Raw genomic sequence first — 13,133 nt, forward strand, 5'->3', positions numbered from 1 at the left:
TTTGTAATATATGGTCCATATTTCTTCTGTGTACATAAAATAATTCTCTATATATGTTCTCACTATTAATCATCTGAAGAATTTTTTGACATAATTTTCTTCTAGATTTCAGAGACAATATTGCATTCAATTATTCAAAAAGCCAACAAACACTGAAATATGTGTTTAATAACATGTCAGTTCTCTTCATGGAGTTCATTCTATATATGTGCTATATAACTGTAATTTCAAATATAGAAATCAATAAAAATGTTTTTTAAAGTTTATTAATTTTCTGAGTTTTGAAAAGGAAGGCTTTCTTTAAGAAAACATACCCATTTTCCAGGTTTTGTTAAGTGATTTAAATATAGTACAATAGATTAAAACCAAGACTTTCAAGTACAGACTTAGAGGATCACAGAGTTTTTAAATGAACTTACATGAAAAATCATTCGTTTAAATTTTTAAACAAAATTCACCCTAAACACCTCCCTGATGTTGTTCTAGGACAATCCCACAGAAATAATAATATGTGTGTTTGACCTAGTAAGTAGCCGATTCCAGCTACTGAGAAAGCAAATTTGGATAATTCAACTTTTAAAATCTAAGGCAAAAGACTGCTTAACAAGATTAAGTAATTTGATATGATATTTCTTATTTTAATATATTCAATGAATTTCATACATCTTGACAGGATTATAATTTCTGCAAATTGATCCAAAATGATTCTCCCAAATTTCAATCTATATGCACATTTATCTAGACGAAAGATGATGGCACATATAATTATTAGATTCTAGTTGACAATTCAACTTACCACAAATTTAACTAAATGACATATCTGCCATTATATAATAAAGAAATAGGTATATTCATAACATATATCTGGATGTTTAATTTTATGTAAAGCCATTTATTTCTTGTTCAATGTCCCTAGATACACTTTATTTGGTATTTGGTTAGTATATTCCTCATAATTTCTTCTAATACATATTTGTGCCTAGGAGGGAATTTTAAATTATACACGTTCCAAGTATTGGAGAACAAGCATGAGTTGAAAAATAAATAATTGAGGTCTGGATAACATGAGACTCTCTTACACCAAAAGTTTAGAGTATTAAAAGTTAATTTGAAACATTATTTTTAGGAGTTTAATTATTTTAAAAGATGCTTGCAAGACTACTTTGGAATAGCCATATTCATGGAAGGTAAGTTGGCTAGTGCCCACCTTATAGATCAGTAAACTACTTGCAGACAATTTGCAAGGAAAAGCTATCTCATAAGGGTATGTTCAAGATAAGAAATTCATTGGCAGAGACTCATTACTCACAGTTTTAACCTTATTTCCTCACTGTGGATACAGTTTGAAAATTTATTCCTGTGTATGTGTAACACACTATTTTCTACGAGATGTTTAAATAGATACCAAGGTGTAGAGTTCCAGAAATTTGAATATATGCTTCAAACATCTGGAGTTATACATATGGGGAATATACAGCTGTGTTTATTTCAATGATTACACATTTACATGCATATAATACATTTATTTAAATGTATAATTTCTTATATATGTGAGAATATTCAAACACATTTGCTGTACTTATTCAAATATGCAATTGAAAAAGGATTCAAATAAATAATTCACCATTTTTATTTAAATCTTACAGTATTTATTTGTATAATGTACTTATTAATATACAATCAGAGCACTTTTTAGTGTAAAACCAAATATTTTTAAAAGATTAAAGTAACAATCGGGATCATGAGTCATACAAATGAAGAAATTTTTTGTACAGAGGTATTCATAGCTAGCAAACTTTCAGAAGAATTTGGAAATTCAGCAGGACAAGAGAATAAAAGCATTTGCAATTGGAATGTGTTTCTTTTATTCTAACAATTTTATCATAGTATAGTGGCCATTTTAATTGAATCTCAAAGCACTTATCCAGAGGCATTGTTTTCGTTTGTTTGTTTTTATTTTCTTTCTTACTACCTTATCTGACAAGACAAACACTTCTGGGTATTGGTATAATATAGAACAAAAAAGGATTTTATTATTTTAAAGCTGCACACATGAAAATCTGGTCAAGAGTATTAAGATAATCTCATTTAACTCTACCTTTATTTCTGGAAGAGGAACTGGAGACCAACAAAGGATTTAGAAGGACAAAAAATAAAATTACATTTTTAGACTCAATTCCTGGCCCTCATATCTTGGGAGATTTCAGAGAATCTTCTAGTTAGTCTGTTTATACTTGTCCAGTTCTTTTGTATGCTATTTCCTTTCTCAAGGTTTTCTTTTGTTTGTTCGTTTGTTTTTAAAGATTTGATGGGCTGTCCTAGAGAAAAGTGACTTATGTTTTAGCAAGAGAAAAATTAAATTGGAAGTCACATAATTTTTTTTAAAGAAATTTGAGTTCAATTTACTACAGTATAAAAATAATGACTGCAGGCACTTTTTCATGTGTTGAACGACTGAATAAACGTCACTCACAGCCTCAGTTTCTTCGTTCTTAAGCTGTGGATAATAACATCTTTCAATGGGTGTTGTGAGGATTATATAAGGTATAAATCATTCAATTGTCAGATGCTTTGCAAATAATAACTAATAACAATATTTCATTCCAATTTTGTAGGTGTGAAGACTGGGTACCTGGACATATCTCCAAATCTTAGTTGTTGGTCAGGTTTCAGGAATCACCTTTCCTAAACTGATTAATCTGTTAAAAGCTTGAATCTGCAAACAACATTGTTTTCAGACAGTTCATTCTTCCATCCAGGGATGCCCCCCCCAGAGAGTCTGGATGGGGCTATGTGTGTGTGTATGTGTGTTACATGAGAAAAGTTCAATAATCAAAAGAACGTATTTCTGTGCTTTATATTGAAAAACAAGTCGCAGTCCTTATTTTCAGTTTCCACGGTCACTTTGTGAGACAGGTATCAGAGCTTGGGAATTGCGTCAAAAGGAAATGCCACAGGTTCCGCGCATTTCCTTCCAGGACCCGCGCAGAGGCGGGAGAGAGAATGACCAATCGGAGAGCAAGTTAAGGCTGCTCCCGCCCCTTTCCGTCGAGCCCCGCCTCTTTTCCGTACCGCCCTCTGGGAGTAGGGGTGTGCAGCAGGCTCGTCCCGCCCCCTCCTCTGAGTGACAGGAGCGTGGACAGCAACATTTCCAGCCGGACACATAGTTTGTTGGCCCTTGCGTTGGCTGAGCTGAGGTGTGTGTGTCCAGCGAGGGCGAGGGGATTGGGGAGGCCCTGCCCGGGAAGCTCGGGGTCCGGGACTGAAAGCAGGCGCACCTCCTTTGTGGGCCCCCAGTGCGTTCGATCCGCCCCTGGGAGCGGCACTTGGGCGGGCTGGGCGGAGGGGGGCTCTGGAAGAGGAGGAAACCAGAGCCCGGGAAACCCAGTAGGTACGGTAATGACTTGAGGACCCTTCCCGGCGAGCAGGGAGATCGCGATGGGGGTGGGGATGGCGGGCGCGGGATTCGGGCGGTGGGTGGGCGTGGCCGCCGTGGTTGCTAAGGAACGCGCGGTTCCCGCCCTGCCAGCGTGTCTGGCGCTGGCTGCTGGGCCCTAGAAACCGTAGCCCCACCCACCGCCCAAGGCCTTCCGCTAGGGTAGGGGTTGGCTCCCGTGTGCCGTCAGTTAATTCGCGACCGTTTCACTGTCCTGATCTCTGTGTCTATAGTTCCCGCTCAGGCTTCCCTCTCTCGTGTTACTCCTCTCAACATTTTTCCTCGCCTCCCCTTCTAAAATGAACAAGTATCTGCAGACCAAAACATGTGCAGAGAAGGGCTTCAGGCAGCCTGAGGTGGCTTTATTGCCAGGATGGTGGGGCGGGATTGGGTCTTTTCCTGGTGTTTGGTGAATCCCTGAACCCACATGGTGTCCATGTGGATGACAGAAGATCTGATTTCTTCCACCTGGAATTCTTTTTAATCGGTGTTGCTGTTTGAGCTCAGTGAGCTTCTCAGGAAGTTGAGGCAATTCATTATTGGACATGCCCTAATATATGATCTCCCTTTCAGGCCCTATTATGGAGAAGGGTGGTACTAAGCCTATAAAGCCCTCTTTTGCTTCACTGTCCCATATTTAATGATTAACTATGAGATGGTAACGATAGATAACCATTTCAAATCTCTTCTTTGCCCCAATCAGCTGACCCCAAATGATTCAGCAGAACAAACATTCCAGAGAGAAAACACAAAGGAGCTAAAAGTCTGCTTTTACTTCCTTCTGCTAGGTTTACTGTATAAATCCCCAAGAAGGAAGCTTGTACTACTTGTTACCACTGGGAAGAAGACTGGCCTAAAAGTCAGGAATCTAACAGAGTTTGGAAATATTTGCCCTTAGGTAGTAACCCTCATAACTGTTTTCTCATCTGGAAAGTGGAGATACTTATGTGCCCTTTATTTCTAAAAAGTAAGGAGGAATAATTGGTTGTGAAAGTGTTATTAAAGTAATGATCTACAAGGATGTAAACTGTTACTGATTACACTTTTAATCTATCTTTTTGTCTCTATGATCTCTGTTGTCGATTCTGTATTAGTTCTTGTTAGATAGTACCTGAAATGTCTTGCATGAAATTTTTTTTTTTGACATCACTAGATTTTTTTCAAGTATATTCATAGCCTGAAAGAATTGGTAAAGAGTACTTTCTAATTCAACGATGAGTGACCTTTTTGGTGTCATATACCATTGTAAGAAGCCAAGGGAAGCTATTGACTCTCCCCTTAGAAAAAGACACAATTACAAGCATAAGTGGACCTTGGATAAAGAACATCTGTTTTTGATCAGCTTCTTGAGGGTTAAGGAAATTACTCTCCCACCTTACCTCACTCCAAAGAGTGAGTAATTTATATCCAAAACTATTTGGCTGGGAGCAGAATTGGGTCCTTTCCTTTCTTCCGCAATGCATCTCACTGTAGCTTACCTTAGTTCATGGTCTTCAATGAATCCTTTTTCTTTTCTTTTCTTTTTTTAGTGTTTAACAAACAAGAGCTACCAATGATCAATAAACTGTTGCTGTCTTTCAAAAACATGTAAATTGTATTTTATTCCAAATGCCCTTTGATCATCCTCTTAAAGAATATTCTTATATTTAAGCAAGTAAAAGAGAAATTATTGTCCAATATTTTGGGAAAATGTTAAATTGTATTTTTGTAATTCTCTCTTCTATCAAAGTCCATTTTGGACAAAGAAACGCTGATTACTTTTAGTGTATGCTACTAGAATTATTTAATTTAAATGAATGATCTTTTATAACATTATAATTTCCCGTGTCTAAAAAATATTGTGTTTGACTCCACTTTGGCTCTTTTCCCGATTTCTGTGTTAAAATGGAAGGCTAGAAATAGAGATATTTTGTTTGCTAACGTACCTTTATCTAACTTTATCAGTAAAAGTGGGCATCAGTAGTAGATACTATCGTTAGATAGAGAAAACAATGAAAAGGAAAAAATATATAGCTTTTGTAATAAACATAAGAGTATTTAGGAGCACTGATTGTTTCTTTAGCACTTATAATTTTATTCGAACTGTTTAGTAGTTATTCCTTTGTTTACTCAACTCACTTCATTTCTAGTGGAGAAACTAGAATAAAGACAAACTGATTGCAGCGAGAATTCTAATGGAATTAAAGCTTTAGGGCCTCAATAAATAATAGCTCTTTTGAATTTGTAAACAGGTGGAGTTGGCAAGATCTGCTTCATTACTACAGAGCTGATTGGACATAGTGCTTTCAGTGGGAGACCAAAAATGAGTACTAGAACTTCCTTCCCCTTTTTAGCTCCACTCCCTTTCTCGGGACCTAGACTTTAGTCCAGTGAGAGAAAATTTCGGTTTAAAGAACAGATGCACTTACTCAGAATTGCTGGTCTATATGATCCAGGGCAGAGAGGGAAGAAAAAGAAGGTAAACCCCTAGTGTTTACAGGTTTATAACAGGTTATCTCTACCCATTGGAATAATATGGACTGAAGGATTTCAGCTACAGATCATGTAACTCCCCTGTTGGGAAGCTGTGAATACAGAGTGGGATCTGAGGCCAGGACTGTTAATCTAGTGCTCTGGTTTTTCATCCTGGATGGTACCTCTGGGCCATTTGAAATATGTGGAGGTGTTATTAAATTATTACAATATCTTTAAAAGCTACTGGCTTTTAGGACCCTGAGATTTAAGGATACTGAATATTGTATAATGTAGAGGTCCTCCAGCTCAATGAAAGCTTTCCTTCCCCTACTCCAACGCCAAAATCATCTCTAGACTAGAGTGGAAGTTCCTCCATATAGAAACATGAAACTAGGCCAAATTTCCCCCTAGTCTTTGTTCATATGTACCATGTTTTTTCTTTCTTTCTTTCTTTCTTTTTTAATTGCTGTGTAGTTGACTTACAATATTGTATTAGTCTTAGGTTTACAACAGAGTGATTCAAAATTTTTATAGATTATACTCCATGTAATGTTATAAAATATTAGCCATATTTCCTGTGCTGTACAATATATTCTTGTGGCATATTTATTTTATACATAGTAGTTTATACCACTTAGTCCTCTATCCCTATCATGCCCCTACCTCTTCCAATCTCCCCACTGGTAACCACTAGTTTGTTCTCTGTGAATCTATTTCTGTTTCATTATATTCATTTGTTTGTTTTATTTTTTAGACTCCACATGTAAGTGGTAATATACAGTGTTTGTCTTTCTCTGTCTGACTTATTTCACTAAGCATAATACCCTCTAGGCCCATTCATGTTGTCACAAATGGAAAGATTTCATTCTTTTTATGGCTGAGTAATATTCCATTGTATATATACACACCACATTTTCTTTATCCATTCATCTATTCAGTATCTACCATGTTTTTGATATCAATAGATTTGACTCTAAATTTGAAGGTCTTAATAAAAACACTGCTTAGAATGTAGTTATTTTTTGGTATTCTCTCAGAATGACTAAAATTACATTAATGGAAAATAGCGATACATAGTTCATCATATTTAATATCCTTAAGACTGAATATATCCTTACTGAACATATAAGAATCATAGACTCCTAGAGCTAAATTTTTTTCACCCCTATTATGTACACTTAATTCTTTCTTATATGGTACAAGTATTAAGTATCTTTACAACAATAGAGTGAGTAGGTACCTATTTTCATCAAAAAGAAAAGATGACTTCTTAGCTTACTTTTTAGTTTTGAAATGTTAACAACGATAGAAAGATAAATACTCTGTACTCAGTGGTTTAACAAACTCTGTTGTGTTGAATCAGAAGGTGGAGACAGTTCTGTAAATGAGAAGATCTTTTCAATTTCATGGTTTTCAAGCCATTGAACATGGAGAATGAAGCAGGAATAAAGTAGCTTAGTTCTTCTATAGTAGTATTATGTAGGACAAAGTTGCAAAAACAGCAGACCAATTAGATTGAACAACTTAAATTTTTGAGGAAGATGAAGGGAAGATAGTTTAATGCAAAAAGCATTTTTTACATACTTTGAATTTTAAAATATTCAAATATTGCAAGATATAGAATAAGAAATTATATGGATACCTGTGACAAAATCCTAATTGTAGATTACAGTTTATAACCTACACCAGCTAGAAGGTGCACTGGACTGAAAGTTTTAGACTTGGCTCCAGCAGTAGATACATCATTTGTTGGGTTTTATAATGTCTCCAGGCATCAAGTTCCTTATTTGTGAATAGAAAGAGTTGAAGATTTATGGTTTTCTACTAGTTTTTCTCTGAAGAATATGCTTGAGTATTATGAAAATTCTCATTATTCACAGTGATTCACTTATAGCAGTTTATAGCACTGAATCTTTCTGGGCAGGAGTGTATTAGATATTTTTTAGGTATAATTTTAAAAAGAATATCCCAGTTCCTGATATCATTTTGTCTGTTCATAGAGGTCTATTCTCTGTCTCTTCTCCTTTCCTCAACATTCCCCTCACCCTCCACACATGCACACATTTGGAAAACACTGGGCTATGTAGAAATGATCTATACAGGCTCTTTCAATGCCATAACTTTCTGGATAAATTTAGCATTTGAAATGAATAAAGTGGAACAAAAAAATCCCACAAAACCAAGGAAAAGGAAATTGGCAGAATACTCATAGGCATACCTGTGAAAATCTGAGAAGAATTTTAAGCTAAGGAAAAATATTTGAGGGAATTTTTTGATATCTAACACATGCAAGAATGCATAGCCTCTATGGATAGGAGAACTTCATATAAAAAGAGCAATGATTAAGTGACACTAGGAAGAGAATAAGATAAAAAGAGGACAAAGAAACTGAAAAATGTGAGAACTGTATTAGTTTTATATTCATGCTGTATAATTTCTGTATTTCAAAGTCTGATACAGGTTTTACTGGGCTGAAATCAAGGTATTGGCAGGGATGCATTCCTTTCTGGGGGCTCTGGGAGAGACTGTTTCCTTGCCTTTTCCAGCTTCTGGAGGCTGCCCACATTCTTTGGTTTATGGCTCCCTTCCTCCATCTTCAAAGCCAGCAACATTGCATCTCTCTGACTATTCTTCTGTAGTCAAATACATTATGACCACAACTAGGAAAACTTAACAACATTTAAAGACTCATCTGGATAATCCAGGAGGTTCTTCATTTAATCACATCTGAAAAGTTCCTTTTGCACTGTAAGGTAACATATTCACAAGTTCTAAGAATTAGGACTTGGACATCTTTGAGGAGGGACATTTCTGCCTATCACAATAACATATTAAAAGTTCATATTTGAGGCAGTAAAGAGCAGAACTGATGTTATGGTAGAAAATCTAATGTGTGGAGAATAGACTTGAAAAAATGTCCTAGCTGAAATACTGAATGCAAGAAAAGAGAGAAAGATGAATGAAGTCCATTATATGAACATTTGGAATTTCTGAAGGAGAGACTAGAAAATAGATAATTGTTCCTAAACAAGAGAACAGAACATTTGAAAAAAAGTAATAAACAAAGGGATAACAGGAAATAAAAGTTTTATGAACTAAAAAGTGACCAATGTATGCAGAAAGGATATTTCTTATATAAGATGTGACAACTCAGAGACACAATATCAAGATTTTTTTCAAATTATAATGATAAAGGAAAAAAAAATTTCATATGTATAGAAAGAGAGAGAAAAAATAGCATATTATTATCAGGAAACAAAAATTAAGCTGGTCTCAGACTTCTTTTCTGTAGTATTAAATACCAAATGACAACAGAGCAACATTTTTAAAGTTTAAAACAAAATTCCATGCAATCTGTCTTGTTCACACACAGCAACAGAAAACCACTCTTAAGTATATAAAGAACTCTAAACTACATACTTTTTGCTTGGGGGGAAAAAGGACAATAATTTATAAGAAGCTGATACAATATAAATATGAAAGCGATGGTATATTAAAAAATGAACAAAAAAGATGATATATCTCAGAGCCCTAGAATATAGAGGTGGCTTTAATAATTACATTAAGTCTAGTTAAAAATTCAAATGTAACAAAAAAACTGCATGAGAAGATATATAATATAAAAATTAATTCAGCAACAGCAATCTAAATTTAAATAAAACATTGTGATTTTCTGATTTATTTATGCCAGAGATGAAACCTGGTAATTCAAGAGTATGAATAGATTAAAAAATAAACCATAGCTCAGCAAACTATGACCCGGAGCCCACCCACATCTGGCTTGTTTTTGTAGGACCCATGAACCAAGAATAGTTTTTATGTTTTTAAATGGTTGAAAAAAATCAAAACAATGATATTTTGCAATGTGAAAATTATATGAAATTCCAACTTTATTGTTTACAAATAAAGTTTTATTGGAACACAGCTACACTCATTTGTTTACATATTGTCTATAGCTGCTTTTGTGTTAAAACAGCAGTGTTGAGTAATTGCCTCAGAGATATAAATGTGGTGCTCTCATAGCTTTGCATTGCTTCTCAGAGCACTACAAATCACAGTGACAAACTTGAGTTATAACTTGATTTTGTCTCTTGACCTGCAGAGCCTAAAATATTTATGATCTGGCCCTTTACAGAAAAACTTTGCAACTCCTAACCTGAACTATATATATGGACTTTAGTGTATAAGACTGAAACTTTCTTTTCAATTCACGGTACCCAGATTTACTCAGTTATTGCCCTTCAATGTTCTACTTACCCTAGCAACTCTTTGGTCTTATATGGACTTGGGTTAAAACCAAGAATCTATTATTCTTTTTATTTAATAATCCAAATTTTCTCTTTTTCGTCTCTGTGCTTTAGAAAAAAATTCATGTAAAGATTTTAGAATATCACCTCCGAAGACAAAAATCAGTTAATACTGCAATACTGTAAGAAGAAATAAGTAGGTTGTATGTCAATCATTTAATAATCAAATATTTGTTTGGCAAGTATAGGTGAATTATTTCAGAAGAAGTGACATTGAAACAAGGTTTTGAAGGATATTTGTGAATTCAAGGTGGTTAAGGCTGGGGCTAAGGTAACATGGAGAACAAGATTTGTAAAGCCACTAAGCTGTCAGTAGGGTCATGTGATTAGGAAATGTAAGAAATTCAGTAGCTGGAACAGAATTTGGAAAAAAAAAGTGGCTGGAGTTGAGGCAATAAGACCTGCTAGCCCAGGCCAAGAAGGCTATTATATGTCATGCAAAGCCAGTCTCATCTTGTGGGCAATGAGGATCCATTTCAGATTTTTGAACTGTAGAGCAACATGATCAGATTAGTATTTAGAATAATGGTTCTTAAAATTTTCAAGTACAGCACTCCCTAAAATTCTTTAATGCTATGACTTATACCTTCATGAAGCAAAAGTTGCCTTGGGATATACCCATTTATGTTATATTTATAACAGTTTTTCCTTTGAGGGGGATATATAAACAATCCCCCAATTTCTTTTCTCCATTTTACAGATGTAAAGTCTATATCTCAGATAAATGATCTGAACACTCTCTTCCTTGTAGAGGAAAGTGAGTGTGCTCTGTGATTAGACAGCTTTGATTTCAAATCTCTACCCTTACCTTGTTAACTGCATGCCTGGAAAAGTCACCTAATCATTAGAAAACCTAGTTTTCCCAGTTGGGGTTAATTGTACTTATCCCACAGGAATATTATGAGAATTTCTGATAATGCATGTGACATGCTTAACACAGTAAATGGAAACTGCTGATATTATTATTATTACTAATATTAATCATCATCATTATAAGGCTTCAACACCCATTATTCACATTTTCAAAACACAAAAGTTTTGAAAAATTATTTTTTTTCCAAGTTTTCACAAACTCATTTGAGACAAACCAGCTTTGAAATGACAAGGTACTACTTATATAGTATTTATTTTTCTAGTCAGTGTAAATATTGATAAGATTTTGCTATGAAGTATTGATGTGCTGCCCCCATACTCCTCTAAGAGTGTCATGTAATTATGGTAGATATGGGACATATTACCTTTCTATAGTCTCCAAAACACATCTCGCCCATTTTATTTTATTTAATTTTTATTTTATTATTTATTTATTTTTTAGAATTAAAAAAAAAAATTTTTTTTTAAATTTAAAAGAATTTTTAAAGTGTTTTATAAAGACTTTAAAATTCTTTTAAAAATCTGGACCATTCTTAAAGTCTTTATTGAATTTGTTACAATATTGCTTATGTTTTACATTTTGATTTTTTGGCTGCGAGCCATGTGGGATCTTAGCTCCCTGACCAGGGCTCGAACCCACACCCCTTGCATTGGAAGGCAAAGTCTTAACCACTGGATCACCAGAGAAGTCCCTCAAACATTTTAGATAAGACTACAGATCTATATTATTATGATTCTTTTATTTTAATAACAGCTTCATTGAGATATGATTCACAATCATAAAATTTATCATTTTAAAGTGTACAATTCAGTGGGTTTTAGCATATTCACAGAGTTGTGCAATCACTACTATCTAATTTTAGAATATTTTCATCACCTCAGAAAGTACCCACTATCAGTCACTCCCCATCTGTTCTGCTCTCACCCTCACCATTAAGCAAACTTTTTCTGTCTATAGATTTTCTCATTCTGAACATTTACTATAAAGAGAACAATAGGAATGATGCATTAATTGGACTTTTGTGAATGGCTTCTTTCACTTAGCATAATGTTTTCAAAGTTCATCCATGTTGTGCCATGTATCAATATTTCATTACTTTTTATGTTGAAATAATATTCAATCGTATGGTTATACCACATTTTGTTTATCTATTTATCATGGATTGTTTTCACTTTCTGGCTATAAGGATAATGCTGCTATTTACATTTGTGTACACATTTTAATGTGAACATACATTTTCATTTCTCTCACGTATATACCTGGTAGTGGAATTACTGGATCACATGGCTATTCTGTTTAGTTTTTTGAGGAACAACCAAACTGTTTTCCAAAATGGCTGCACCATTTTGCTTTCCCACAAACAGTGTATGAAGGTTCTAGTTTCTCCACATCCACAGCAACACTTCTTATTATGTGTCTTTTGGTATAGCCATCCTAGTGTGTATGATTTGAATTGTGATTTTGATTTGAATTTCCCTAATAACTGATGATACTGGGTATCTTTTCATGTGCTTATTGGCAATTTGTATTTATTCTTTGAGGAAATATCTATTCAAATCCCTTGCACATTTTAAAATTGTTATTTGTATTTTTACTGTTGTAAGCGTTCTTCATATATTCTCTGTATATGACCCTTATCAGTTATAAAATTTGCAAATATTTTCTCCCATTCTGTGGGTTGTCTTTTCATTTTCTTGATCATATCTTTTGGAATACAAAAGTTGTTTTATTCTGATGAAGTCCAATTTACCTATCTTTTATTTTGTTACTTGTGCCTTTCATGTTGTTTCTAGGAAACTATTGCCTAACACAAGGTCATGAAGTTTTACTTCTGTGTTTTCTTCCAAGCATTTTATAATTTCAGCCTTTGCATTTAGGTCTATGACTTGGTTTGAGTTAATTTTTGTGTATGGTATGAAGTAGGAGTTCAACTTTATTCTTTTGCAGCATCATTTTTTTTAAAAGACTATGCTTTCATATTGTGACTCTTGACCTGAATTATCATCATTATTTTCAAGTAGTCTGAAAATTGCAAGCTACTTTTTATTGAAATACAGTTGAC

The 13,133-nt window shown here is 34.3% G+C and overlaps 1 protein-coding gene across 4 annotated transcripts in view; it reads left to right on the forward strand.

Moving 5' to 3' along the window:
* The first annotated feature begins 3,071 nt into the window (after window positions 1-3,071).
* TRIQK (triple QxxK/R motif containing) overlaps window positions 3,072-13,133 on the forward strand; it is a 98,565-nt gene continuing 88,503 nt past the window's right edge. Inside the window, exon 1 of one of the 4 annotated variants that reach the window (XM_007164910.2) lies at window positions 3,072-3,197. The gene's annotated coding sequence lies outside the window, so the exon portion shown is untranslated. Of the gene's footprint in view, window positions 3,200-3,256; window positions 3,392-13,133 lie in introns of those variants that run through there. The other 3 variants (XM_007164912.2, XM_057532349.1, XM_057532348.1) reach the window with 3 other exon arrangements.

Source organism: Balaenoptera acutorostrata, chromosome 17 (assembly GCF_949987535.1).
Source record: "Balaenoptera acutorostrata chromosome 17, mBalAcu1.1, whole genome shotgun sequence".
NCBI classification, from domain to species: Eukaryota; Metazoa; Chordata; class Mammalia; order Artiodactyla; family Balaenopteridae; genus Balaenoptera; species Balaenoptera acutorostrata.